The sequence below is a fragment of the Syngnathus floridae genome, chromosome 16 (genome assembly GCF_059516105.1).
Source record: "Syngnathus floridae isolate MCC-2025c chromosome 16, RoL_Sflo_1.0, whole genome shotgun sequence".
NCBI lineage: Eukaryota > Metazoa > Chordata > Actinopteri > Syngnathiformes > Syngnathidae > Syngnathus > Syngnathus floridae.
This window is the reverse complement of record NC_142428.1, coordinates 1,235,488-1,262,902: the sequence shown is the minus strand read 5'-3', so window position 1 is coordinate 1,262,902 and position 27,415 is coordinate 1,235,488. Positions and strand designations below refer to the sequence as shown.

The following is a 27,415-nucleotide window of genomic DNA, read 5'->3' as shown; positions in this document are numbered from 1 at the left end:
TGATCTTCTTGGAATTAACATAGTGGCATAATCCCTGCACAGGGATTCTGCCATTTTTATATGTGCCTCTCTCTGCAAGAGTGGAGAGAGGCTATGAGGCTGTGTGCATGCATGCCAAAGTACAGAAGAAAAAAACTTGGATGTTGGCAGGGCTGGTGGAAGGAAATCACAAATTCAAAGCACAAGCCTGACTGAAATTGTCTTTTAAGGCGTCAGGGTTAGCTGCTAGGTGGCAGTGCAATGCAGTGGCTGCGTGCAGGCAGGCAGGCAGGCAGCTCGGAGGATACCGCTTCCCCTGACCAATTCTAGATTAGCCGGATAATCCTGTTTTAACAGTCCCTATTATGTTTCTCCTCCTGACTGAGTTCCTATCTCGTGAGACAGATGTTCATTGGCCACAATTGCTGTAATTTGATCAGAACACCTTTAAATCTCATACGTTTCATTCATTTAGCAAAATCGAAGAGGCCAGACCAGTGAGTTAGTTTCGAACATTGGATTTTTATTTGAACACTCCGTTTTTAATCTCTATCGCTGCGTCAATTTATCAGTTCGATTTCCTTTGCCGTTTAAGGCAATGATGAAGTTGTCCTATGCTGCCGAGTAAAGTGTAATCATGAAACAGTATTTGTCTTTTTGAGATGGATGTTTTTTTTTTTTATAACCCTAATTTCAAAGAATGATGGTATTCAGAGACGAAGCCTGTAGACTTGCATCATCTTTACAAAGCCTGGCAACTTCAGGGCTATTGTGTGAGGAATGACTACCCCCCTCCATAAATATAAATCAGTCAGCTTATTAAATCTTGTGAAAAGACTTCAAACATGACCACCCACTTCACTGTATGAATGTGCCTCCCTTTCCTTGTTGCTTTTGTGTCTTTAAGGTTGCTAAATACGGTACTACTCTGGCGCTTCATGTTTTAGGGCACTGTGTGGAAATTTATTGACAAGTGCACTCATAAGTCAGCCCATTGGTACTCAACAAGCCGTCATCTGTTCCCGCTTCATCCATCTCCTCTATGGAGCCCTGCAGGTGACCTGCAGATAAATTGTGTGTGCGTGGGGGGATCTTGCCATCTCTCCAAGGACGGAATTAGATTGGTATGTACCTGTCAAGCTCAAGAAGTATGGATAGGCTCCATTCTTATTGCTGCTGTGTTGACAGGCATCTTGAAGACAGTCATCCAAAACTAGTGACTGAAATAACTTTGCTCCATTCACTGGCCTATGTTGTCATTGCTGCAGGAACAATAGCATCAACTGAGCATCGGTCTGTCCGTTCAGCCAATCGCAGATCAACTGAGCAACAAATGTGAATTCTGCATTGCCAGTTCACTTATCACGATAGAGTGGATGAGTCATTTGAATAAAAGAGCAGGCAACTTGAGATATTGAGAAGTGCCCAAATATTTCTGATGTATATAGCCACCGGCCAGAAGCCAGTGGTATTTGTTTATTTTGGACAGCTCCACACTGAGACTCGGGAACGTCCAGTCCTTGCAGTAAAGTTCAGCATGTTCATGCATACGCTCAGTGTGGTGCAAAGATCCCATTTTTCAACACCTACCTAGCTCCCTTCTCACTTCTCAGACGGGAGCTGCAGAACTCGAGAATAGGTTGAGGTGATTCTTAGTGCATGTGTGAAAGCCATGATGGTTGAAGGCAACCTCATTATTCCAAAGGAACATCATCAAGACTGTAAATTTAAATCACCAACTCAGCAGTGATCATGGGTGGCCATCTGAAGAGAGGAGTTTGATTGTATCATTTCATTGTTAATCACGTGGCGCATAGAAAATGTCACTATATAAACCAAGCCGGTCAGAGAGCCTGTTCTGTGATTATGAGCTTTGGGGAATCCCGTGGTGCACGTATGAACCTGACCTGTAATTAATGGAACGGAACAAATTGTCTCGTGAAATATTCCGCGTCATTCACACAGTACATTGCCAGAGAAGTAAAGCTGCTGAACCTGAAATGCCTAAATGACACTGTCATTATCAAATTATGGGACGTACAAAAGGTTTCGGAATTGACATGTGCATTATTTTTTTGAACCATCCTTTACTTTTTCTTTTTTTTCTTAGCGTGATTTGAAAATTTGGCCAAACAGTTTGTAACTCTAAAATTTGCTCTGTGAAGGGAGCTCACGTTTATGTTTTAACGAATACTCGCCTTATTGCAGTCTCAAGGTCCAGGCATACATAATGGAAAAAACATATTTATGTATTAATTATGTTTTCAATAAGAAATTAAGGTTACACATACTTTGGTTGTTAAACAAGGACGGCTACAATGACACTTGGCAGTTATGGCAGGGAACTAATTATGAGCGCTTTTCCCTAATTCATTTATTAAAGCAATTCAAGCACGTGGCATAAAAATACTAATTTTGTAAGTCGACTCACACAGGCAATGTTTGTATAACTCACTTTGAAGTCATTCCAGAATAAAAATAGGAAGCTGGAATGCATGACTCCTTAAACAAAGCAGAATTTGGAGTCATTATTATTTTTTCCTCTTCTTTATCCTCGTTGGATGAACTTGAAACAAAAGTTCTATTTAAGCCTAGGCAAATTCAATCATTTATTCACTGTGCTCAGGGAGAATGAGGCAGAAGGAACTAGAGACCCACATTCAAGTTATAAACGATCTCCATGCGCTTTTGATCAGTATGCAAGTATCACACCACATTCACACTGTATTTTCGGGAATAAATAAGCAAACGTGTTTGGCTCGAGACTCCTCCGGGACTTATAAATATTTGATGCGATTGTATTTTAAAATGCAGATACTGGGTGAACTTTGCCACTGACATTGTGTTCAGGGGCAAGGGTAGGAGTGATTTGCTTTAACCTGATGACTGCTGCCGCCTTATGAATCTGTAAGGAGAACAACAGGTTCGCAATGCAAGGTCAAATTCATGCGCTGACCTTTGACCTCTCCAATACAGACTCTGACAATCACCAACAATGCCAGTACTTGCTCTTTAACAGTAACATCGGCAAATGAAGCGTTTTTAGTATTCTGCTTTAGTTGTACCAGTACTTGCTCTTTAATAGGAACATCATCAAATGAAGAATTTTTCGTATTCCGCCTTGGTTGTTTTACCAGCTACGGAAGATCACATTTCGCATTATTTATAACGTCTTGAACAACCTCTGACCTAGCTGTTTCAATATTCACCAAAAGCAACTTCATCAGAAGTATTCATTGGAGAGAAGATATTGAATTGAATAATTGAGTTTTGCAACTGTATGGAAATGACCTTGTGAAATTCAGTATGCTTAATGCTGCTGTTGCTTCTTTAATTAGATAAAGAATAATATCAGGAAATCTTATGGAAGACATTTCTTATACAGGTTGCATTGGCCATGACTAGTCTTCAAAACAGCATGGAAATAGATCATTTAATACCATCTGGTATACGTTTCCACTTTTTTTATTTCCTTTAAGAGTGTTTCACCTCTTGAATGGTAACATCCATCGGGTTTCATTTTTCAAGTGGTGCAAGCCGCAGTTCACGAGGCTTTATAACAAGTGAAGGAGGTGATCATCTCGCAGCCACCCGCAAACAGTAGTCTCATGCTTTCGCAAGCAATTTAAGAAGAAGCAAGAATTTATAAAGATCACTTAAAATTCATAAAGACACCTGCTGCAGGTTTTTCTGCAAGACAGCTGAGGGCATTTGATTGAATATGTATCAAAATGTGCGCTTGGCTCATCGCCGGCCTCGTGACAATCAGCACACCGCAGATGTGTGGCTTTTTTTTTTCTTTCTCTATCTCCCTTTCAGTTAACCTGGTGAAACCCGAAACATAAATGCGTTATAAATATTCCGATTAAAACGTACGTCACTGCCTGTGCACCGGTGCCCCATGTTTGGTCTCTTTCAGACTAAAGGCCACAACACGCTATGCGAATGATTGGGTCATAGACATGAGTCACGTTCATGGAGCTGGAATTGCTTGTCTCTCCTGTTAAAACGTCTAGAGCCATGTGGATTCTCTAATAGTTTAAACGGAATGAATCAGCTCCATTTAATTTGAGGGCTTGCGTTTGCTCCCTCAATAGTACATGCCTTGAATTTCAATATCTTCAAATGCTGCACCAGGCGATTGCTAAGACGCTTCTTCCTCCTTCACCTCGCTGCAACTAGGACAGACATGACAAACACGCAAACCTTTGTAATCCCCATCTTCAATCTAGAGGCAGGTGCCAAGACGGACAGAAAACAACACTACCTCTGCCGTCCTCATCAATTGTGCAATATGTTTGCAAGATTCTTTTATTGCCCGTGCGGCAAAATATGACTAAAAGGAGGAGACATCCATTCCTACAATTGCACGAAAATAACGCTTGCCGAGCGTGAGGAAAATAACATTGAATAATTAATCATTACTGATAGATATGCACATTGATGTGGATAATTCAGTGATACTTAGTGTTGTTTTCAATTTTGTAATTGTAAATGAGCATAGAAAGTGTGGAACAAAAAGCTTTGCACAAGATCCTTCATTTTCCCCCTCTTCTAATCCGAGATTAGAGTCACTGTTCAATCGCGGTTATCAGAGCCAAATGGGTGTCGCCTACCCGCATCAGAAACCCGTCCATGACGATTTTTTTTTCATTGGTAAATGGGTGCTAGAGAGAATATATGGTAACTGAATTTTATTTGTATAGCATAGGGAGATCTTACACACTTCATACAAATAAGCAGGAGCCAAGATTCAAACCCTGAATCTCAGAACTGAAGCCAAGGTACTAAGAGTCAGAAGAATGTCTGAGCCTTTTCTGGTTGATGTTTGAGTGAGAGCTGGGCTGCACGCTGGACTGATACCCATTCATTCTGGGACTAATGACTTCCCAAAGTAAAACAATGATTTGACACTTAGTTATTGAATTACAGATGGTTGTGTGCATATTGCCAGCAATGTCTATCAAGCCAACTCAAGCAGTATATTAAAATTTACACCTCGCCAGCTTTGTGGAGACAGGAGAAGTGCCAGAAGTTAACTTATCTGTCCAACTCTGTCTTGGTGCAGCGTAATGAAAGCTTTCAAGCAGCAACTGTTGGAAAATATGTCTTGCTGTCCCCATATTTCAAAAATGTGTTTGTTTGTTTGTATGTATGAGGAAATTCTGGTAGGAATCCATGCATTGATGCCATAAAATTGTCAGTTGTTGTCTTATTTACTAGTTGAAATGTTTGGGATGGGCAAGCGTCGGGCCGATACCGGATTCCGATACCAGTCACTGCCAACCTCTTTTACTATTGGGAAGTACAATAAATAGATCACCTTATTCATTTGCAAAGCAAGTACGACACTACTAAAATTGACACACTCGTGTTTATCATACCTACTAGCTCAAAAAGCATCACATGGATTCTGAGGTGAGGACCTGGAATCACATTGACCTCTTACATATCTTTGGAATCAAGCGTCTCTTGGCCAAATTGATTTCCTGGAGGCCTTCTACAGTATTGATTAGAGAGTGGGTGAAGACTTGACATAGCTATTACCATTTTAATTAGCCAGTGAGCAAGCAGTGTTTCTGTGACTAGTCATAAATATATTCACCAACGATGTGTATATGTCTACTAAAATAATCGAAAAAAGTGATAACGCCGGGCTAAATGTTGTGCTCCTTTGCAACTCTAATGTCCTGCTGTCATCTGCAACATATATTTATAGCTGATTTGTGCTTTTATGAAGCTGTCAAAATCAGTCTAGAGATATCATTTCTAATTTCAATGAATGGCTTAGCTCAACCATCTTTCTCTTTGCGATGAAGTATCTTACGCGATGTGCGGCATGCAATTGCTTGTCATTCGTTTGGGCACATTCCATGTAGTATTTCAAAACACTCTTGCAAAGAATCACCACCGCCACCTGTGCTCTGCAATATGTAACATCATTACTGTGATGGGATTGGGTAAGCCCACATCTTGTAAATGACTGCTCCGGTGACAGAACAGATAAGTGGTCAGCTATAAACTTCAAGTCAGCGCAGTTATGCAGCAGCCGCATCAAATGATTATAGCTCTCTAACCATGAGCAGACTTACATTTTCTGTTCTTTCAGCAAAGGATTATCCTGATCTACTTAGGGAAAATGGGATTTCACTAACTGTACATGGTGAGAAGCTGGGAAATGCCAGATGTCATTTTCCTATGGTGTCACATTGAATTTTGAACTGCAGGAAAATCTGCAGATTCAAGATTTTTTTCTTTCATCATTGCATGATGAAAAGAACTTGCTTCTTTGATCCGAGTAAGCGAGGTTCTTTTGGAGAAAATCGGACAGGATGGCATAGCGTCTCGGGATCTCACCATTTCTTTCTAAGACGTTAAAAAATTGCATACAATTTGGCACGTAAAGTGGTAAAAGTTGTTCTGACATTGCCTTGCCCACCTGTGCTTTTAAGAAAGAGGTAGGCATAAATAATGACAACTCTCCTCCGAAATACAGTTCCACTTCACTGCAAGGCTATTAGACCTTTTTCTTTTCCTGGAAATATTTCCAAGCGCTAACAAGGGCGCAATGATGAGAAAAGGTTTGTCAGGGCCTCAAAGGATTACAGGCACAATAAAGTGAAATCTATCTGTTTGATGGTTGTAAAAGCAATGATGTTGGAAGCCTTTTCAGAATAACATATCGTCAGTCTGTGACTTTTTTTTATCTTTTAATTGGGGCTACTGTGTTACAAAATGGTGAGAGAAATCTCATCGCCGTGTTTCCTGTTGTATGTGCAAGATAAAAATACAAAGCAACAATTTCATGCTATATTTCCATCATGGATCATAGCAAGCAGAAAGATGACATTAGTTTTCATCACGCAAATTTTGCATGACTTGAGAGATGTATTTGTCTCTCGTAAAAATTTGGTTTAATTGTGAACTGTGCGATCTCAGGGGCATTGGACCTACGAAAGAAATTAAATCGGATCTGTTCTGTTCATAAAAACAAGGCTGAAGGCAAGTGTTTGTTTAGGTTTGCCTTATGTATGTCGTAACCTTGGGGACCGACCGTGTTTTGGCGATTTTTAACATCTATTTGGCTTGAAGTTACAACAAACAAATGGTCAGTCTCTCCACGGGCGCAAGTCGGCTTTCTGGCTTGTTATACTGACAAATAGTTGAGACAATAGTACATCCATTCATGTGGCTGAAAGCTTTTCTTTGTCATTTGGAAACTGGCTAGCTGTTACGTATCATGTACAGTAAACGCTTGCGTTTTTCAAGACTTGCGAATTTATGTGCCGGCACATGAAGTAAGAAGCAGGAGCACATCATGTTTTTTTTTCCACATTTGTAATAGGATTTTTTTTTTCTAATTTGTTAAAAGTTCTGTGGCAGGTAGGACTAATTCAAAAGGAAGCATATTTTTCCAGACACATTATAAATTGAATTTCCTGTTGTTCTATTGGTACTAATTTGTATAAGCATCATCATTATTGAAATATGCTACCATCCATAATAGGCCCAATAAATTTAGTCACTGAGGCCCAAACCGTGGAAGATGTCATTGTATGAGAAATTAGCTTGTTCACTGACTGTTGTGGACTAATGGATTCCCGTTTGTTAATTTTAGTCTTCTGCTAAGCGAACAGAATACAAAGAAGCTGGCTCATGTTTTAAGCAGAGTCACATGCTGTGATGCAACATCAGAGCTAAGGCAGACACAGGACTGGAGTTTAATACGACCCATTCCTCGCCGGAGCTTATCGACGAACAATGACGTGACGCAACTTTTAGAAAGCTGTCTTGACCAAAGGATGATGTCTTCCACCCACATTCAGCCTTTTGGAAATTTTGATGGGATTTATTTAAGGGTTTCAAGGGAGGAAACTATCTTTGAAGTGTTTAGCACTGGGGTCGGCCGGAAACCTCCGATGTAACAATTTCATAAATCCACACTATGGCAAATACAATGCCAGAACGAGTTTGGAGCTTCTACTCAAGCGCTAGGTGAATGAGTCTGTTGTTAAATCGAGCAGGGAACAGGTGAGAGCAACAAGGTAATAACAAGATGACTCACACAACAGCTCACAGAAAAATGACTCTTCTAGATAAGTGCATGAAATGAGCAGAAGAAGACACAGATTTAGCTGAACATTATTAAACCGGCAACATTTAAGGAGCTGGCACAGCGCTTTTGGTTGACATTTATTGTGGAATGCAGATTGACGCAATTCTGTAAAAAAAAAAAAAAAGGCATTTTGAGAAATAAAATGCACAAAAGCAAGCAAACAGATGGATAAGCACTTGGTAGTCATCAACACATGAAAAGGTTTTTTTTATTTTTAATCCTATTACATTCATCCTATTGTGCCCTGAAAGCTACTGTTATTCTTGACAGGGATGACCTGAAGCCATCTGGTGTACATGTAAAGTAGTATTACAAGGCAGGTCATGTCAATCTCTTCAATGATTGAGAAGTGGAATGCCCTGCCCAGCCAATGATGGTGATGATTGTAGAAAATACCCTCAGGCAACCACCATTACCACAAATGTTTCCAACCACAAAGTATCTCTTTGGGGGAAAAAAGGTTTGGTGGAAAAAGAAATAAAATGCCTGTTTTGTAGGAGGTGTAAACTTATATCACCACAATATATCAACCAAAATAAATGACAAAATATATTATATATTGTTGTTTGTCTTGTGAAAAATAGATAATAATAATTGTAAGTTGATTTGGATTTATTCAAAACAGAATAAAGGCCATTTTGTGGAGGAGGTCTCAGTTAAACATGTATGCAAAATTGTAAAGCCTTTGCCTGTGCTGGCGTAAACTATGCAACCGTATGTAAGAGCAGGCAGGCTGTGTCAAGTCACTTTTGTCCTTGATGGCATGATGTGAGGCATTGTGTGGAAAATTGCATATGCTGCCATTGAGAAGGATGTATTGCCATGTAGCATGCTTCAATAGATTGCAAAATAGGGCTAACCACTGTTGACAATACAAGTGATGACCTATACAGTGTTTACTCTGTGAGGGTGGGGCTGAGCAAATGCAATATCATCCTTCCACGTACTTGCCAAAGATTAAAAATATACATTTTGTTTTCAAGTTTCAGATACAATGCCGGGTCACAAAGGTAGCGATCACATTATTTAAGTTTTTATTTTTAACTGACTGACTAAACGTATCTGATCAGTATCAAGCAGTCTGAACAGATTTGTTATTTTTTCATCTGGCACTGCAATGGATTATTTAAATAACAGAACATCTTCATTTAAATGAAATACATACAATGGCTTGGCTCCAAGACAGCAGGTCAAGGTTCTTAGAAATGAATAGTGTCCAGGCAATTTCCTCTGGGATGCATTCGGGGTTTTCCAATTAGCATCTTTCTACAATTGTTAGCATTCACAATTGATTTGTCAACTGTTCGTTGTCCATATAACTCTTAATTTTGTCATTGCCTGAATCTTCACGCTTGCATTTCACCTATACTTGCATAAATGATTCTCCAAATCTGATGATAAAACTAGTGCAACATAAAAACTATCCTGCAATAATGCCTAGTGTTCACTTTTTATTGAATCTTTTCGGAGAGATTATTTTAACGGTCATGGGAGGATGCAATTTGTGGCGCTATAAACTGGACTGGGCTATATCATAAGATGATGTTTTCCCATCACATTTATATGAATGAGCACTGTTATGGCGGACTGCCTCGTGTTTACAACCTCAACTGTTGTCATTGAGGTCTTGTTTGTTTAAAATAAGCCACTCTGGCTATAATAGAGCAAAAACATTCACTTGTCTCAAACGTTGTGACACTGCCATGGTCTTGTTTTTTTCCTCATCTCGAGAAAGAATCGAGTTGTTATGTACGCTTCGTGGCAGTCTCTAAAATGTTATGGGCCAGATAAACATGATGGTCCAACAAGTGTGTTATCAGAGAGAGGGAGAGACAGACAGAGTAAGAGAGAGAGAGAGAGAGAAATCCAGCAGAGTTATATTCCAGGGTCAGTATGACAGTTTGACAATTTTGAAGATTTTTTTGCGTGCGTGAAATAGAATCATTTGTCAGTTTCTTTTGAACACAAAAAAAACGGAGCACCAGGGAAAAATGCAAATTATAAACCCATTTCTTTCCCCTTCAGGCCCGACTTCATACTTGCAGTCAGAAATTGAAGCAATCAAACTGAGGATTAGGCCACTGGAGGAAGACATACATGGCTATGTCGCTGAATTCTTTGTCAAATATTTGAGAGCTACATGCATCAGCAGATTGAGAAAGACAAAATAGGCTCCAGAACCCTGAAATGGATAAGTAGCGTTGCCGTCTCCATTGCGGCTCATTGGCCTCGCCATCTGCGCTCATAGCCATATTGGCGCCTTGCGTCCGAGGACATTTCTTGAGCGACGACGGCTCCGAGAATGCCCCCACACATGAGGCTTGGTGATTTTCTTGAAATAAATACTGTGCGATTTCTATCGTCATCCCTAATTTTATCTTTGGCTGATGACTAATGTTCATGCATTGCACGATCCATTGACTTCAGAAGCATCCCCAGGTTCATATTTAATATTTACACCAAGCCTGACTCTAAAATGTTTTGCAATGACTGGATCACTCGTGCCTCAATAATATACGCATTTATTAGCCAGCTTGGATCTCGTTTGAATAATTCAGCATGGCATTGGCAAAAGTGTGGGGAATAACATAAGCAAGGTCTGCCAGCACTTTGCCGGCTTTTCAACAAACGATATTCATCTCAACAGCCACCCTTGGCAGGTATGCACACAAACATACGCACACACACAGGGACTCCAGCAGCAGACCCGCTGCACTTCACTCGCTGTTGTGCGCTGGGCACAACTCAAGGTCGGGTCAGCCGAGGTCACTGCTCCATTCCGGTGGGAGAGTCTCGGCTCATGAAAATGTAAATGCGGGTCTTGAGTGGTGATAAGAGTGTTTTTATTATGAGCCAAAGTAATTTGTATGGCCATGGAAATTAGCACACATAGAAATTCGTATGGCATTGACCAGAAGAAGGCGGGAGTTTACGCCCCGCTTTTGGCTCATTTATTCATCGTGCCATAGAAAATAACACAGGGTGTTCACAAAGTCACTTGACAACTGAAAAGGAAATATTATTTAATCTGAGCGAGTGAAGAAATATATGGAGAAGGGACCCTTTCGGATGATGGGTGCCGAGGTTGTCTGCCAAAGAATTTTTAATGACTGAAGTGAAATCACTCTAATACCTGTCCTGTAGATTTTTTGTAAAGCTGCCACAGTAACTGCAAATTTGAACAAAGTCTTTTGCACCATGAGCAGCAAGTGCAAATCAGGCAGGATAGTGGATCCTGCCAAGTAAGTTATGCCATACATTATTTATTGATAGAGCATCCAAATAAACTGGAGTTGTGTCACACTAGGAAAAAAGTACATTTTTGTACACAACACGCACTCACACAAATTCACGCATTTTAAAAACAAGAATGACATCTATTTTAAATAGACGCAATTGTAACCAATTTTGATTTAAAGACGTAACAAAAACAAGTTTAAGTTGGCTGAGAGCTTTCATGACGCCGTGGTAGTAAAACCACCTTGGGAATACGGTAGCGATCATGAGAGGAAGTGTTCTCCCCAGACCAATTGTATCTGGGAACAAAAGATATCTGGCTCAAATACAAACACCGGTAGTTACACAGAAGTCAACAAAGTCAGCCTCATAAACAGGTCCTGAGAGAGAAAGCGCAGCACCTCCTTGAAGGTGGGACAACAAACAAGCTAGCCACAATAGTTTTATTTGGAAAGTATAGCCACCTAATTGTTTCTAGGTCCCATACTGACCCACATAACAAATGTGGAAAAATATATTTCCATGTCCATTGAAGCTCAAAAATCAATAATAAGAATGAAACATCGTAGATCTGGCATGTCATTTCACATCATTTCCACCTGCTCCACTTTGAGTAAGGCGTCAACTCTGCCATTGCCTCCGGTAAAATTCCAAACTTAACGTGCTTTTGTAGAGCAAGCATTCTATATTGTGTAGGAAGCAACATGTCAAAACACTGTCATAGCGCCATTCTTCTGCATTTTTTATCATGTGTACAAGTGGGAAAATAAATAGGCCATTGTCTGACGAAAAACATTTTCAACACACTTTGTTGCAGTTCAACCATAGTAGGTGGACAAGGTCAAATGTATTATTAATTAATTGATTATTTATGTAGTGCTTCACATATGATCTACTTTTTTCATTTCAAATTTGACCCGGTAGATATAGCTAAGGATCTGACCTTTGACCTCACCGCCTTCCAGCCTATCTGCCAAAATGCCGACATTGACGCTCTACAGGAAGTCGTCTCACGTTTGAAACGATTGAATTCCGTAGGCTAGTTCCTTAGATATGTTGTCAGAAACCTTGAGCTGTCAAGCGATGGTGAGAATCCGATAGCATCTACCCTCAGTGTAGTCCCATCATCATTCTGCGTGTCTCCAACTACAGAAGCTTGCCTAGGTGCTCCATTAAAGGTTCTCTTTAATCATGTCATCTCTCCAACTGCCCGCCGCGTGAACCCTACAGTATATTTGATGAAGATGTCAACACTGATGCAGGTGATCATTTGCTTGCGATACTCTGCACCAGTCTTCGTAGCATGACAGCGGATTCACAAATGGAGCCATTTCAAGATTAAGAGCTTTCCCTCCAAACCCTGACAGCGTAGCCTTTGAACGGACAGCTTCATCTATCAATGTTCAAGTAGAAAATATTGCAAACTCAAACATTCAGCATGTCGCGCACATCTGCTTGCTGTGTGTCGTATGAATGCAGAAACCCGTGTGCGAGCCAGGTTGTGTGTTGCAGAGGCATTTTGAAGATATGGGCAACATAGTTATTCCCTGATATTTGATTGGTCGGAAGTGATTCACATCAGACTGGTTGTGTCCAGTAGCAGGGGCTTCGTCAGACGGGCTGTGATGTCTCAGCTCTACTTTGTATTGATTTGCTGTAAATACTTTGGGGTGAAGGAACAGTGCAACTCTGTATTCCTTCCACTGAGGTTCCTTTAATTGGAGTACATCTCCCCTCAGGAAATCTGTCTATTGTTGCTAATGGTGTGTTATGTTCAAAGCGGCAGATTGGTAGTAAATGCGATGAAATTGCACAAGAATAGTCTTGAACCTGGAATGTCGACTTTTGACCTCATCATTCATTTCAAAAACGTGATGTGTGTGGTGTACTCTGGATCGGCTTGTGTGCTTTGTCATAGCGTGACTCCCCCGTCACTTAGGTTGTGATGATCATTCTCTCAAAGGAGAAGAGAATGAAATGAAAGGACAACAATCTTACATGCTTTGCAGCAATGTTGTACACGCTGGCAAATGTGGCTCATGCTTTGCATCATTGTGTCCCTATGAAATATGCACACACCACGTGAGCCAGACCTTTCAGAAAGACCTTTTAATCTAATCATCAGTATTTCAATAATTAATCCCTAAGCCTATTTTAGTTTCGCTTTCACGTTGCAGTTCACTCCTACAAAACGACAGTAAATAAATAGCTTCTTTTTTCCCCCATTGCAATTGGTAGTGTTAAACCCAACTAATTCCCTCGAGTGAAATTTCCAAGGTAGTGTGGTCTGACTTTCTTGATTCCCCCCCCCCCCCACCAGAGAAGAATGATTACAAATGGAAATTTCAACTCCATTTTCCAGTGCTATATTAAATGGTGGAAATGCAGTGGAGAGTTTGTAATTAACTTGACTTCAATTGGTTTCAGTCTTCTCATTACTTCTGTTCAATTTTCTATAATACTTTGTATCTTGTGTGAGAGGGACGTCTGTCAATTCTTGTTTCACTTTCCCCATCTCATTTCACTCAATAAGTTATCATTCGGAGGTTCTCCAGAATTTCATCGGAAATGTATTTGCACGCAATATTGTCTTGATTTACTGTCCCTGGCCAAATTGAATGGGATGTTTTCAATGTGCTTACAGCTGTTATATGAATCCCAATGATATTTTTAGACTAACATTCACAGATAAATACAACATTTCTAGCAGTCCAGCAGTGTAACCCCGAGGTTACCTTGTTCAGAAAGTTTGCAGGAAATGAATCTTGAAGAGAAATATAGCTGAGATTAAAAAACTGGAGACAGGATAAAGCTTGTTATTTTCAACTCCTGTCGCGAAGCAAGTGAGATTTAATGGAACCTCAATCGACGGCCATAAAAGTAGATTTGAAAATCTCCTTGTTGAGAGTCAAAGGCACAGTGCTGAAATGTCATTCTTATTTTTTTAGGAAAGTATGTGATTTCAGATATATTTCATGGACATTGCTGCATGTTGACACCGCATAGGAAGGGATGTCTCGTTCCCTAAAGAAATAATAGGAATATTCTCAGGATATTAAGTAAAACCCATTTATTTACGACAGACATCTATTTTGGAGGAAGAAATTCAGGATTGCAAGTCGAGGGATTTTATGTGCTGTGCAGTGTAGGTCATCTCCACTATATCACATTTTGAAAGACCAATAAGAACACACATGGTGATTATTTTTCTCATCATGTGTGAAGTCTCTCACATTTAATTTCTTTTTCTTTCATTTTAAACGGGCTTTTATTGAGACTTGACTGTTGACGACAGATGGCTGGCCATAATGAATGCAAGTGACGCAGATAAAAGCTGGATGCAAGGTGGTAGGTAAGCGATGCGGGTGACTGGAATTCAGATTAAAACAAATCTTAAGTGATTCAAGTTTTTAAGATCCACGTATAGCGAAAGAATCATCTGGCAGGCAAACAGATGGTTGAACTTTTTACAAATGCTGCCTGTAATGATGTGGATTAGGTGTGAAACGCTGATTTCATATATACACACAAATGTGCTCGAAGAAAATATTGTGGATTTCAATATTAATAATTAATATAGCGCAACTCGATCATTGACTAATATCATTCACTTGTGTTTCCACGCAACGAATCTGAGTGCGTGCAGCAGGAGCTGATGAATGTTGCAAATCATTCCCTCATTACAGAATGTGCTCTCTTCTGTATTTATAGGTGCGCTAATTGTAAAAAATGAACTCACTCGGGAGTTTTATTTGATGCTTTTCTTCCACGTATGAATTACAATTAATTCCTGGCTGAAGGGTCCTCCTGGAAGACAAATGACTTTTCTTTTCCGGTACGCATTGCACTAATCTTTGCCAAGGAATTAATGTTATGCAAAGAGCTGCTGACTGCAGAATATTTATCCCTGCACAAAAAAACACGATGTGATTTTGTTTTGTTCTGATAACGTGATTCATTAGGCAATAACCAAACAGGGCCAAGCCTATAAAATAGCCACATTACCTTGTGATTTGTTGCACGTGAGAGGCAATAGTGAAATCCAATTCTAAAGATGTGAAATTGCGAATATATCATAGTGAATCACCTTGAAAAAAAATCATTCAAAGAGGCATTGTATACAATTTGAAAACATATTTCCTGTTTGTGTACTGTATTAAAATACAATGTGTACAAAATACATCATTGAATGCATTGTACACAATATGCACACCTTTTGTGTATATTTGTGCTTGATTCATTTAATAAACATACTTCTTGTGGTTTTGTGCAGTATTAAAAAAAAACAGACTGATATAACACTTTGAATGTAATGGTGAGCCGGAGCAGGAATCCAGCGTGCAACCTCTGCACTGTGAGTTAGATGCGCTAACCAGTGTGCCGCCCCAGATAGAATTAAACATTTTTTATTCCAGTGAGTGATCTTACCTTGTCTGAGCGTTAGATAATATATTGGTCTTAAAAAAAGATTTAGGTGTGCTCCCAGCTGCTTGACCCCGTGTTCAAAAGACTTCATTTTGTCTGGTCCCCAATGTAAATAGCTCACTCACAGTATATTGACGGAATAGCGGCTGACTTTGTCAACCTTCACATTAAATCCCTAAGCATAAAGACTTTCAAATATTAGCCTTCTCTGTGACTGATATTTGATCAAAAGTGCGGAAAAGCTCATAAAATACCTCGTAGGCTGTACTGAAAGGATGACAACAGAAATACAAGTACGCACGAAGAATGATTTGTTGGTCGGTAGATGAAATGTTGTGCGATTAAAATATTGGACTTTAAGGGTGTCATCATTTTTGGTTGTGTTGATACCTCGGGGCCAACGGTGAGCATGAATTTACTTACCATGACAATTAGGAGCCTTGGGGCTTGTGTGTTGAGCAGAGAGAGTCAAAAAAAAAAAAAACTCTTAAGTTCACATAGCTAGATTGATTGCACTTTCCCTTGTGGGACACTTCATTGCTAAACCACAGAATTAAACTTGTCAATTAGTGGGCGTGGATCAATAAGTACAAATACCCTCCATCCATGGCTGACATTCTGGTCTGCATTAAATAACATCACAGCACATGCTCAAACAAGCACAAGTTGGAATGCAGCTAAATTTTCAAATGTAGACCTGAATGCAAATAAAACTGCAAATGAACAGAGAAAAGACAAATACAAAAACTGGAAGACGCCTTATGTAGAACTGGAAAGCAAATACACATCACAGGGTGCAAGATGACTTTTGACCCCCTGATATGTCAACCATCCTGGATCGGATATCATTCCAAATCATTGGGGTTTGCGCTTGGCTGTTTGAAAATGATGCAAGAAATTGGAAATGTCAGCACACAGAAAATAACATCTCTATTGATTTACCTTCTTTAATTTCATTGTCCCGAGTTTGAGGAATAACCAGATTCCATTTTTGTCAAAGAGTGCAATTGTACTTCAACAACCTAATATATAAAAACAATATATTTAAAAAAATAGGCCATAAGCATTATCGGATACACTCAACTTGAACCTTGAATCCGAGCTTGTAAATTTGAGAAATGCAACTGTCAGAGTGCAAGGACTTTTCATTATTTGCTGATGAAGTAGAGTTGGATACAGCAACAGCATTCACCTGATTTAGCCTTTTTTTTTTTTTTTTTTTTAACTTTGTCCCCCGTGTGCCAACAAAGCCGGACGCGAGTCTTTGAATATTTTATGGCTCATGGAGACTTCTGGAGCTTTGCCCAGTACTGCCGTGTTTGATAGTGTAGCACTTACCAAAGGCTACTAGTGCATAGCTCCAACATCTGTTGTAACAAAGTTTTGGAGCAATAACTTTTATTATGGATGCAGTCTATTGGGTTGAGCAGGATCATACTAGTAGATTCCACTTGGTATTTTTGTCTACTTTAGCATCACATTAGATGTATGATGCCTTAGCAGCTAAATGGCAAAATCAAGCCCTTGCTATTGGGATCAGCACCATGGACAGCGACCGCACAGATGAGCTGAAGGGCAGCTAGTATGTGCCATCGCTGTCCATGGTGCTGATCCCAATAGCAAGGGCTTGATTTTGATCACTCTTGATAGCGAGGGATGCTTTCTTTTTGCATTGCCATTTAGGTGATACCGGCAAAGATCAGTTTATAATTGTATCATTTAAACATTTCTCCGTGGAAATATCACATTCTTACCACTGTCGTGTACATCACACAATTAACATTTAAATTGTTTCAAGTACCTTTGGACAAATGTCGTCCCTCAGATTAAAATATGGATCGTGTCTGGGACATAGTCGATAAAAACTCCGCTCCATGAATATCATGTAAAAATTAAACTCATCAATTCCATATGGGATTGAACCCAAAATGGGACAGAATCCAATAAAAAGGGTTCGTTTTTGTTTTTCGTCGGCTTGAAGGAGAAGGGGGAGTTCAATGTCTTTAATGCCCGCAAAACCTCACCTTTCAGGACTCTTGCTGTCAATATGTCAGACTCTTACAAGTTTTTTTTTTTACTTTGGCATTGGAATTGCAGAAGGTGGCGCAGCAACGGCTGTCTGTTTTTGCAGTGGGGGCAATAAACTCAGCAGATGCTATTTGTTTCTTTTCCTTTATGAGGTCTACACCTTCTCCCATGCTGCTTGCAGCCACCAAATAAAGTCTGCATTTTGCACGTCAGTGTCTTTCAATAATAAAAGTGAAACTTCTCCCCCAAAAACTTCATCTTGCCGCCGTTTTGTTTGCAAATCTAACATCAAACTCAGTGGCACTTTGCCAATTTTAATCACCAGCTTTTAATTGAGAAGACGCAAACTCGATTAATTCATGTTTCTACAAAAAACAACAAGTTTATATTTTTCTTCAAAATTTACATATCTACCCAGACACCAGAAAAAGATATCCTCAAAGTAATACTTGTAGGTTTTTTTTTTCCTCCTCCACAAGATAAAAACTTTTTCTTCTCATCATTCCACTTAGCTTGTCAAAGGTTTTTCTGAAATTACCATGTAGTAGTTCTTGGAAGAGTTTAAGGAGCTGAGGACATGCAGCTTCATAATGACTGTATAGGCGAACTTTTAAGTATTGCGACTGCCTTTGATACCTCTGTCAGCTTCTCACCATCTTAAGAGTGGAATACTCATTTTCACAAGAAGAAGTAGAAGAGTTCAAAACACACCACTTGATGTAAAAAAAAAAAAACCTTAAATGCATATTGCAAATACGAGTGTATCTTATGCGTGCCCTTACTCAGGAGTCACATCTAGTATGGATCAAGTAGTACCTGAGTTCTTTGAGGACTCGGTCAATATAGTAGAAGTTCTGAAACGCAAAGCAAACATTTTTCACGTCAAGATAGAAAATATTTCATGCTCCACCATTGCCAGGGTTGATAAAAAAATATATATATATTTTGTTTCCAATTTGTGGCAATATGTCATTGTACACATTGTGACTTTCACATTATTGTCCCCTCTGTTATGAGAAATCTCTCCGTGACAGGCCACCCAGCACTCTAAAAAACATATAACACATTTATGTCAAAAGTAATCCTTGACCTACCTGTCTTTTCATTTGCACAAAATAATGGATAGTTTGTACAGTCCCTATACATATATTTGATAGCCCAAACTTGTTATGGCCTTTATTATAAAACTTCAATATCATTTTTCTAGTTTTAGTCATCTTTTGAAACAGTCTGTGTAGCTGTGCAACTTTATTGACTTGAGCATATGGTTTGGATATGGCCTATAAAAATACACTTTTAATGATTCATTTTTGTAATAGCTTTAACAAGTATGAGAACTTGGAATTTACGAGTTCTCAAATGCAAGGGGTGGCCATTCCGTTCCAAGGACGTGTGTTCTCGATAGACACAGATTTTGCATTGTTTTTGTTATGTTTTCAACTTGTCAAGGCAATTGTCAATTTCCTATTTAGTCACCCATAAAAGATCATTTTATTGTGCCTAACATGGAGCATTCCTCCCCCAAGTTATTAATGATAAAGGTTATTTTTCATCATAAAAATAATCCATAAAATCTCAGCCCACATTGTGCTTGCTTATTCACGAGCGGGCATGCTCACACAAAAACACAAACCAAAACACACACTGCTGCATGTAATCAGTTGCGCAATTGCTCCTCATGCTAGTTATTGATGTGTTGCAGAGATTGCAGTGAGGCGTTGTCGTTAAAGTAACGTCAAGCACAAACATGCCAAAGCACAAATGAGTGGCCAGCGCAAACTAGCTAGAGGAGCTCAGGGAAGTGAAGGGAAGGGAAGGGAAGGATACGCTACATTACAACTGGCCCAATTTAAGTGCACTCACAACACGCCTAACATCGCCATGCACATCTGGAAGCTTCTAGCAGGCTTTCATTATGGAGTTCCACACCTGATTACAGCCCACTTGTGAGTAACACAATGCCAAGCTTCTTACAAAGCCAGTAAAAAAGCATCAGTTTGCAACTTCAATTTTTATGTTTGTGAAAATACACTTTAACATTTTTAAAATGGACAGAGAAAAAATTCACATTCGCATCGTGATATTTGTGCAAATCAAACTCATGGAAAATTCAGCACATTCTTTGAATCAACATTACAGAGGAGATTGAGGTGCATGTTGATTTTACCGTGAAAAGGGAAGCGTGACATGAAATTGATGAGAGCATGGCAGCAGGAAAAAAAAAGGAGGAGCAAACCTGTCTAGCTGTTGTTGAGACATTGGGAATTGTGCTTGCTTCTGTGCTGTTAGTTTTGACCATGTCGTTGATTAAGCAGCCTCGCGGGCACGTTCTGAAATAGCTTACTAATGATCAGATATTATAATTTTGGAGACGTGACCTTTTGAAAATGTGGTTGTCGCACTGTTATACTATGTCCCATTGTCGGGAAATGCACTATATAAATAAATTTGCATTGCATTGTAATATCATTATCAGAAATAACAACATTAAAAGAAATTTGAGCATATTTGTTCGATGTATGTAGCAAGCCGGTAAGCCTTCACATTATTCGGTGGCCAACAAGTACAGTAGCTCTTGGTTTCAAAAAGATTGGCGATCCCTGTATAGTATACTGGCCCCATACAATTTTGACAATGTGTCTACATGTGAAGATAAAAATGATTACCGTCAAGAAAAAGCTTTCATCATCCTTTGCAAATTGCCCCATAATGGGCAGCAGTTTTACAATACAATACATCTTTTTATACAGTAGTGCTTTCGCCATAACCAATCGCTTTAGAAAAACACGTATCATAAAGGCTCAAGCTCTTACCATCCATCCATTTCAGCATGGATCTTTACACTGTATGTCCCACGACAAGAAAGATTAAGACGTTTTTCAAGACACGGTGACCCGTAAGGTAATCAAAGAAAGTCACAGTGTCTTATTGACTGGTTTAGACGTTGATCAAGTGACTGTCATGAAACAGTTAATCTATTATTACGTGTGAATGACACAGTGAACAATGTATTGCTGTGAGTTCCTTGAGTTCATCTTATCGATCTCCGGTTTCCCTATATCAAAGTTCTTTTAGGTTGCTTTTTTCCTCCCTAACTTTGTGTAGATTAGATTCTGTTTTCGACTCCATACTCATTCCAAGTATGCTAACATTTGTCACCATACATCTCAGCAGTTTATCTCATGATGACGATGATGACTGTTCTTGATTACGACGAGACATTCGACCTGTCAATTAGATGGTGTAATTCTTGCTAAGTGCGATCCTCCATCACTACAGTGGAATAACAATGACTTTAATGTCGTGTACTTTTCAGCCTTCTGACCACGAAATGGTTCAAATGAATCCATCCATCACTCCCAGCTCATTTTACGCCCCCCCATATTGCATCACCTCATTGATTCTGATAGTAAAACGATTAGCTGGGGTAACCATAATGTCAAGTAGTTTCACCTTTAATTTACTGATTTATTGCACGGCGCGTTGTAGAACTGTAGTGAAATGGTTTATTTCCGGTACCCATAGAGGTCCTTCTGGCGGTCGTTAGAAACATTGACACCCTTATAGCTAATCCCTCGGAAGCAGCCGTACTGAGGTCAATAGTAATAGAATCCTTCATTGAATGAAAGTCAGGCGCCTTGACAATAATAAAAGCATCATTTACCCCTGGGAGGGTTGGAGTTCAACTCCAGTGTGCTTATCTTTAACACTGCTTTCTTTCAATACCTTATTCCATTTAATAGGACATCCAAGTTTTATTCCATTGAATAAATTCAAAACCCAGTGGGCACAATTTTGGAGGAAAATAAAGCGGGAGAATGAAAGGATAAGTGCGTCAATAAAAAGTGTGCAAAAGAATATCTTTCATTTAAAAGGCTATAATGAATCAACTTTGGCTTGGACGCGCACACAGTGCAAAATCCTACCGCGTCAAGGATGAGCAAGGTCAGTGTCTTTCATCTCGTCAAGCATATAACTATGAAATCATCAACTACAAGGAACATTTTTCTAAATGAGAATAAGTAGCAAAGTTAAATAGTTCCCAAATCTCAAATCGAGTATTGGATTTGCCACATTTGATATTTAAGATGGATAGATGGGACAGGTCATCTGTGATCCCTCCGACCATTTGGAGTGGAGCAGGGCATGGAACTGAGAGCTGCTTTTTATTATTTTGCCTTTCTCATGCATGTCAGTGTAGCGCTTGGCAATTCCACACCAGTGACTCACCCATTTGATCCTGTTCAGGTTCCCATATAGCAAAAGCTATATCACAGCTGAAACAGGGTGGCTGTTCACACAAGCGAACCGCTACACCAAGATTGTCCACACAATTTTTTTTTCCTCCAGCCTGTGACATGTACTAAAAATAACATTTAACACGGTCTGCAAGCTCGATTTTGCCATGCCATGTCCGGCATTGATGTTTGTTTTTCTTGCTCCCTCCCTCCCTCCTTCCCTCACCTCCAAACAGGTTGGATGACAACTCTGCACATGGGTCTCACCCCCTGGGCTCATTTGTTTAAAAGCGGAATGAATAGACTGAACCCTCTTGTTGCTCATCCAGTCTGTCTCCGTGGGTGTGGAGGCGGGCCCACTGGCATGAACGTACAAGATAACAGAGTAGAAATTAGAAGGAAAAAGAGCTTAGCAGAGGCAAATGCCACGGCACCATGTCCTCTTGAGACAAAATGCCCCGCCCATCAACAGCAAGAATGCTGAATTTGTTCTAGCAAAAGTAAACATTCACTGCATTGTTTTGAGATTTACAGCCATTAAGAGCATTTTTGTGTCCGATTGAATTATCCTCCTGCGAGAGTGCTCTTTGAAAGCATCTGGCGTCTTGTGAAGTCACCACATTTCTGTTTGGCTCTCCCGATGCAGCTGTTAAATGTTGGACTAGTTCAACTTTGGAGTTACGGACTGGCTGTTTTCGCACATGCTGCTTGCTGTATGTGGATATCAGGGGAGCACAAAAAAGGACGCAATAAATTGAATGACTTGTCTGTTGTGTAACAGCAGCACAGCCCTTCTGTACCTTGCCACTCTAAATTGAACCTGCTGGAGACATCATATTCCCCTTTTATGAGCCTCTTCCACTTTAGGCCTTGCCTGTTCCTCTGCCCCTCGCCTGTTTGGAAGCATTAGCACAACCCCGAGGTACACACGGTGACATCATTTTCCTTTTTCTTTCAACCCATATACTTTGTAAATTGCAAATGTGGGTATTTTACTCCATTTAAATTCTGCTTTATCATATGCTTTATTATTTCCTGAAGTGATGGTTCATCACACTTTGGTAGTTCTTGTACTGTACAAAATATATTACAATGCAGACAAAACAGAAGTTTAATCGTCATACAAATATTTTCTAGCTACTTTTATTTTTGCAGCAAATATGAAACTTTGAGCATAGCTAAACATTCATTAGGATATACTGCCAAGAGAGCAGCAGTTGTTGCAGCTTTGGCAGCAGCATATTCATTAAATAAATGTCCTGCTATATCATCCCAAAGGTTTTCTACTGGGAAGGCGATATTGGGGCAGTGGAGCCATTTAAATACATGCTGTTGATTGAGGTGATCACGAGACCATTGCGAGAGATGAGCTTGATGAGTAGAAAGTCTCTAAGGTCATTTCCGGTTGGACATGGTCAACAGAGTTGCTCAGTTGGGCAGTGGTTATGTTCACTGAGTGCTTAAGGACTCACAATATTACATTAAAAACTCCAAAAAGTTCTTTCCAAGAGGATTTTTTTTTTTTTTTTTTTGTAAAGCCGCAAGTGCCCAATTTATTGTTTATACCCATTTCAGATCCAAGTATCTGCTGGCCAGAAAAGAGGGCGGGGGTCCTTCCCTAGTTGGATCAGTCTCTTTTAACTCTGAACGTTGCTCGGAGAGCATGTGAAAAGAGGATCTAAACGCAGATAAATAGCACAGTGGCCACATCTCCAACTGTTTGCCTCGATAAGAAGCTCAGCCAAGAAAAGGACCGAGTGTTCAGAGTGAAAAGATGCTCGTGATCCCCTTTCTACTCACAAAGCCCACCGGGCTTGATATTCTATTTCATGTAGTCACACACAAAAGAAACGACAGGTGCATACGTTTGACCCAACCTAAATAAGCGGCCGGCACACCTTTTCTAACCCTTTCTTGTGTTCAGTCGGCCACGCTTGGTGTAGTCGATCAGGAATTGTATTCTTTGCCATTTCATGAATTCATCCTCCTTGTCCAACATTGCACTCGTGTCTCACGTTAGCCTCAGGGTGTTAGCCCCAAGCTGAGATGAGCTAGAGGCTCGGACAACACCCCTCCGATGCTCTGTTTAATTTAATGCATCTTGATACATATGTGTTTTTCTAACAGTGCTTTTTCGAAAGTGAATAATAACGTGGGCACTCTACAGTACAAATGAGATCTAACTTTATTTGTGTGACCTAAAATATCTCCAAATTATATATTTGTGGGTCCAATATGAGTTATTCCACCATACCTGCATGACCTAAGATAAAATATTCCTTTATTTGTCCCACATGGAGGAATTCTACCATACAAGAGCCATATTTTAAGGAGTTTGGAAGATTTAAAGATAGTATAATATGCATGAAAATCATCAAATTGAAAAAGAGGCAATAGAGGGGATTGCACTGCATGTCCTATTAAATACAATTAGATGTGGGGAAAACAAAATTTGAACCAGCCAGAGGAGCTCAGAGAGCTGGCGTGATGTGCTTACACAATCGAGGTCATGAGTGATGGAGAAACCATGTACTTATCTACTCTACGTAGAGTACGTATATCCGTATTATTGGACACGGCTCAACACCACTGAAACCATCACCATGATACATTTCACAGTGTTGACACTGAAGCAAACGTTCTGTCTCATGAGAACTTGAACCTTAATGAAGGTGGGAAAAATAGGGACGTTTCAGGGACTGCCGCACTTAGTACAACAGATAGTGTACCTGATGGGCTACTTTGTTCCCGTGAATGCTAAATACTGCTAAGAAGACACTAATCCGAGGTTGCTCCTTAATCTCCTGCACACAGCACGGCACTGCAGGCTGTGGAGCGTGCAAGCCAACGGTGTCGTTTTACGCGCAGCCATTGCGCACTCTCCCCGCGCGCGGCCCCCTCCAAGTGTTTGCGTAAATGCGCTCCTGTGCGGACTGACCTGCCTGCGCGCCCATCCTCCCAGCTGCATCTTTCCAAGAGTCTGCCACCTTGGTTTAGCAGCTTCTCCCATTGCCTTCACCTAAAGACGACAAACCTGGCTATTCCGTGGATCTAAAATGTGCATTTTGGTCAACTTTTGGGATCGGATGGACGTTTAGCAGAGAGGGGGAAATAGTTCCAAGGACATCTTGTGCTTGCAGTGCTGCACCGCGGGGAGTAAAAATAGTTGCCATGGAGCAACACTCTCAAATCACGCTTGGAATTTTATAACAGAGCCCTGCACGCAGCCAACCATCTACTTATTTTTACTTCAAGGAAAAAACTACAAATAGGATGTGAAGCTCCTCGTCGCAGCTTGGCGCTCAGCGAGTGCAGCTTTTCAGAGCATCAAAGATCTTGCCGGTGACATTTTTTTCCCCCTCCGTTAAGGAAGAAGCTCGAGTGAGGAAGCGAATATGCTGTCGGATAGGCAGCTGGTGCTTGTGCAGTACGGATCTCGAATTGAGTAGATGGACGGAGGGAGCGGCTGTGGCGCCGAACAGGGCAACTGAACATTCATACAGCCTGCGGTGACATGTAATGGATAGTTATCCGTCTCCAAAGGTAGGAGGAAAAAAACCCCAACAACCTTTATGTCCGATTCTGTCATGCAGTCTCACAAATGACATGATCTGTTTCTAATAATGCTGCATGCGAGTGGCTCGGTTTCATTCATTGATATGATTCCTATGTAAATGTAGTTTTCCGTGCACGGCACGCATTCTGCAGTGTTGAAGGTGTGTTGGAAGCTGGCTCACGGTTGCTCCTAGTTAATCACAGGTAACCCGATTGCAATGGGATCAGTCCGACGGAGACTGCTGAGACTGTTCGAGTTCCAGCGGGTCTTTTTTTTTTTTTTTCTTCCCCTCTCCCCTTGCTGTGCTGTAAATGCGGGGAAAGCGTGCTGCGTGGGATTCGATGTATGCAATGATGCTGGTGGCTGACGCATACTAATTCTGGGTGCGCTTTGTGCGTCTGCAAATTGTGCGTGTGCACGTGAAAGGGAGGGTGGCTAGCCCAAACCCTTCTTTAATACTCCCCGTTTAATTAAAGTGGGCTATTGTCTGGTCAAGTCCTCAGTGTGTGTATGGCACCGACGTGCTCATGGTTGATTATGTTGACAAACTTAACGTCCCAATGGAACATCAGGCTGTGCGCGCGCATAATTACTCAGATTGGACGGGAGCGTCTGATAATGGGATCGATAGCCACTTCGAGGCTCCATGTGAAGCCCCCCCCCCCACCCGCAGTAATCTTGTGGATTACAAGCAGTTCCTTGAAGGGTCGCAATAGCAACTCCCAGCCTGGAGGTTTGGGATGGCTTTTGCAGATCATGCATGGCCAGCACAGAACGAGTGTGGGCTGCAGTGGGAGGCAGCACCTGACTCCCTCAATGGGGCATTCATCTTCTTCCAAACATGCCCCCCCCCCCCCCCCCCCCCTCAGAAAGAAAAAAAATCTCAGAGAAGGCTTCATTTCCTAAATAAAATAAGATGATCTCTTCTCAAAGCACTGCATTAGAAAGCCACAAATTTACAAAAGCGGGATGGCGCTAAATGACTGACTCACTGATGAGGACACTGCATGCAGCAAAGTGTAGTAGTCAGTAGCGTCCAGGATAAAAATACATCATGTCACCTAAAAAACAAGAACGGTCTAGTGCAATTGTTCCAGTGCAAGGCAATAGAAACAGGAGTAGCTATCATGTGCAAAACTGTTTCTCAGCAAAGAAATGAGAGTCCAGGTATTGACCAAATTCTGACAGAAGATACAAAGGATTCCTCACAGAATATTCAGAATGTTCCTTTAAGGTTATAATAGCACTGGCTGCAGTTCATTTATACACTGTAACCATTGGCCTACTTAGTCTAATGTGTTTGGACAAAGTAAAATTACACTAGTGCCTGTAACCCAGATGAATTAAGTTGAAACAATCATCATCATTAATGTTTAATCAACCATAAGAAATTGATTCGACCCAACCTAAGAGCATTGAGTCGGCTGAATTGCTTGATGCTGAGAGGAGATTTATTTTCAATGACTTTCAAGTTCACTCAATGAACTACTATTCATTTGCAATTCTAACATTTACAATGATCAGTCTTTGAAGCACAATGTTAGTTTTACAGTATACAGCCTATTTGCTTTCAAGTATGCTAATACAAAGACAACATTAGCTAGTGCAATAAAATTCTATTGCTTTAAAGAGATAACAAGATCCAAACAGTGATGGACACTAACAAGTTTGGCAACATATAGTAAGTACAATGAATGGAACAGCGTTTTATGTTGGCGGATGATGGCCAACAAAACGGGTCCAAGTGAAAACCTACGAGTGAATAACACAGCTTTCCTTATTTTTCAAAGTGCCAACAGTATAAATTTTATGTTGTGACCAGCCATTTAAGGGCCA

The 27,415-nt window shown here is 40.4% G+C and overlaps 1 protein-coding gene across 4 annotated transcripts in view; it reads left to right on the top strand.

Annotated features, from left to right (window-relative positions):
• LOC148384838 (leucine-rich repeat and fibronectin type-III domain-containing protein 2) overlaps positions 1-27,415 on the top strand; it is a 94,204-nt gene that overhangs the window by 19,674 nt on the left and 47,115 nt on the right. For 2 of the 4 annotated variants that reach the window (XM_088400687.1, XM_088400684.1), the window contains exon 2: positions 25,393-25,566. The exons of the other annotated variants lie outside the window; for them this stretch is intronic. The gene's annotated coding sequence lies outside the window, so the exon portion shown is untranslated. The remainder of the gene's footprint in view (positions 1-25,392; positions 25,567-27,415) is intronic. 4 annotated transcript variants of the gene reach the window in all.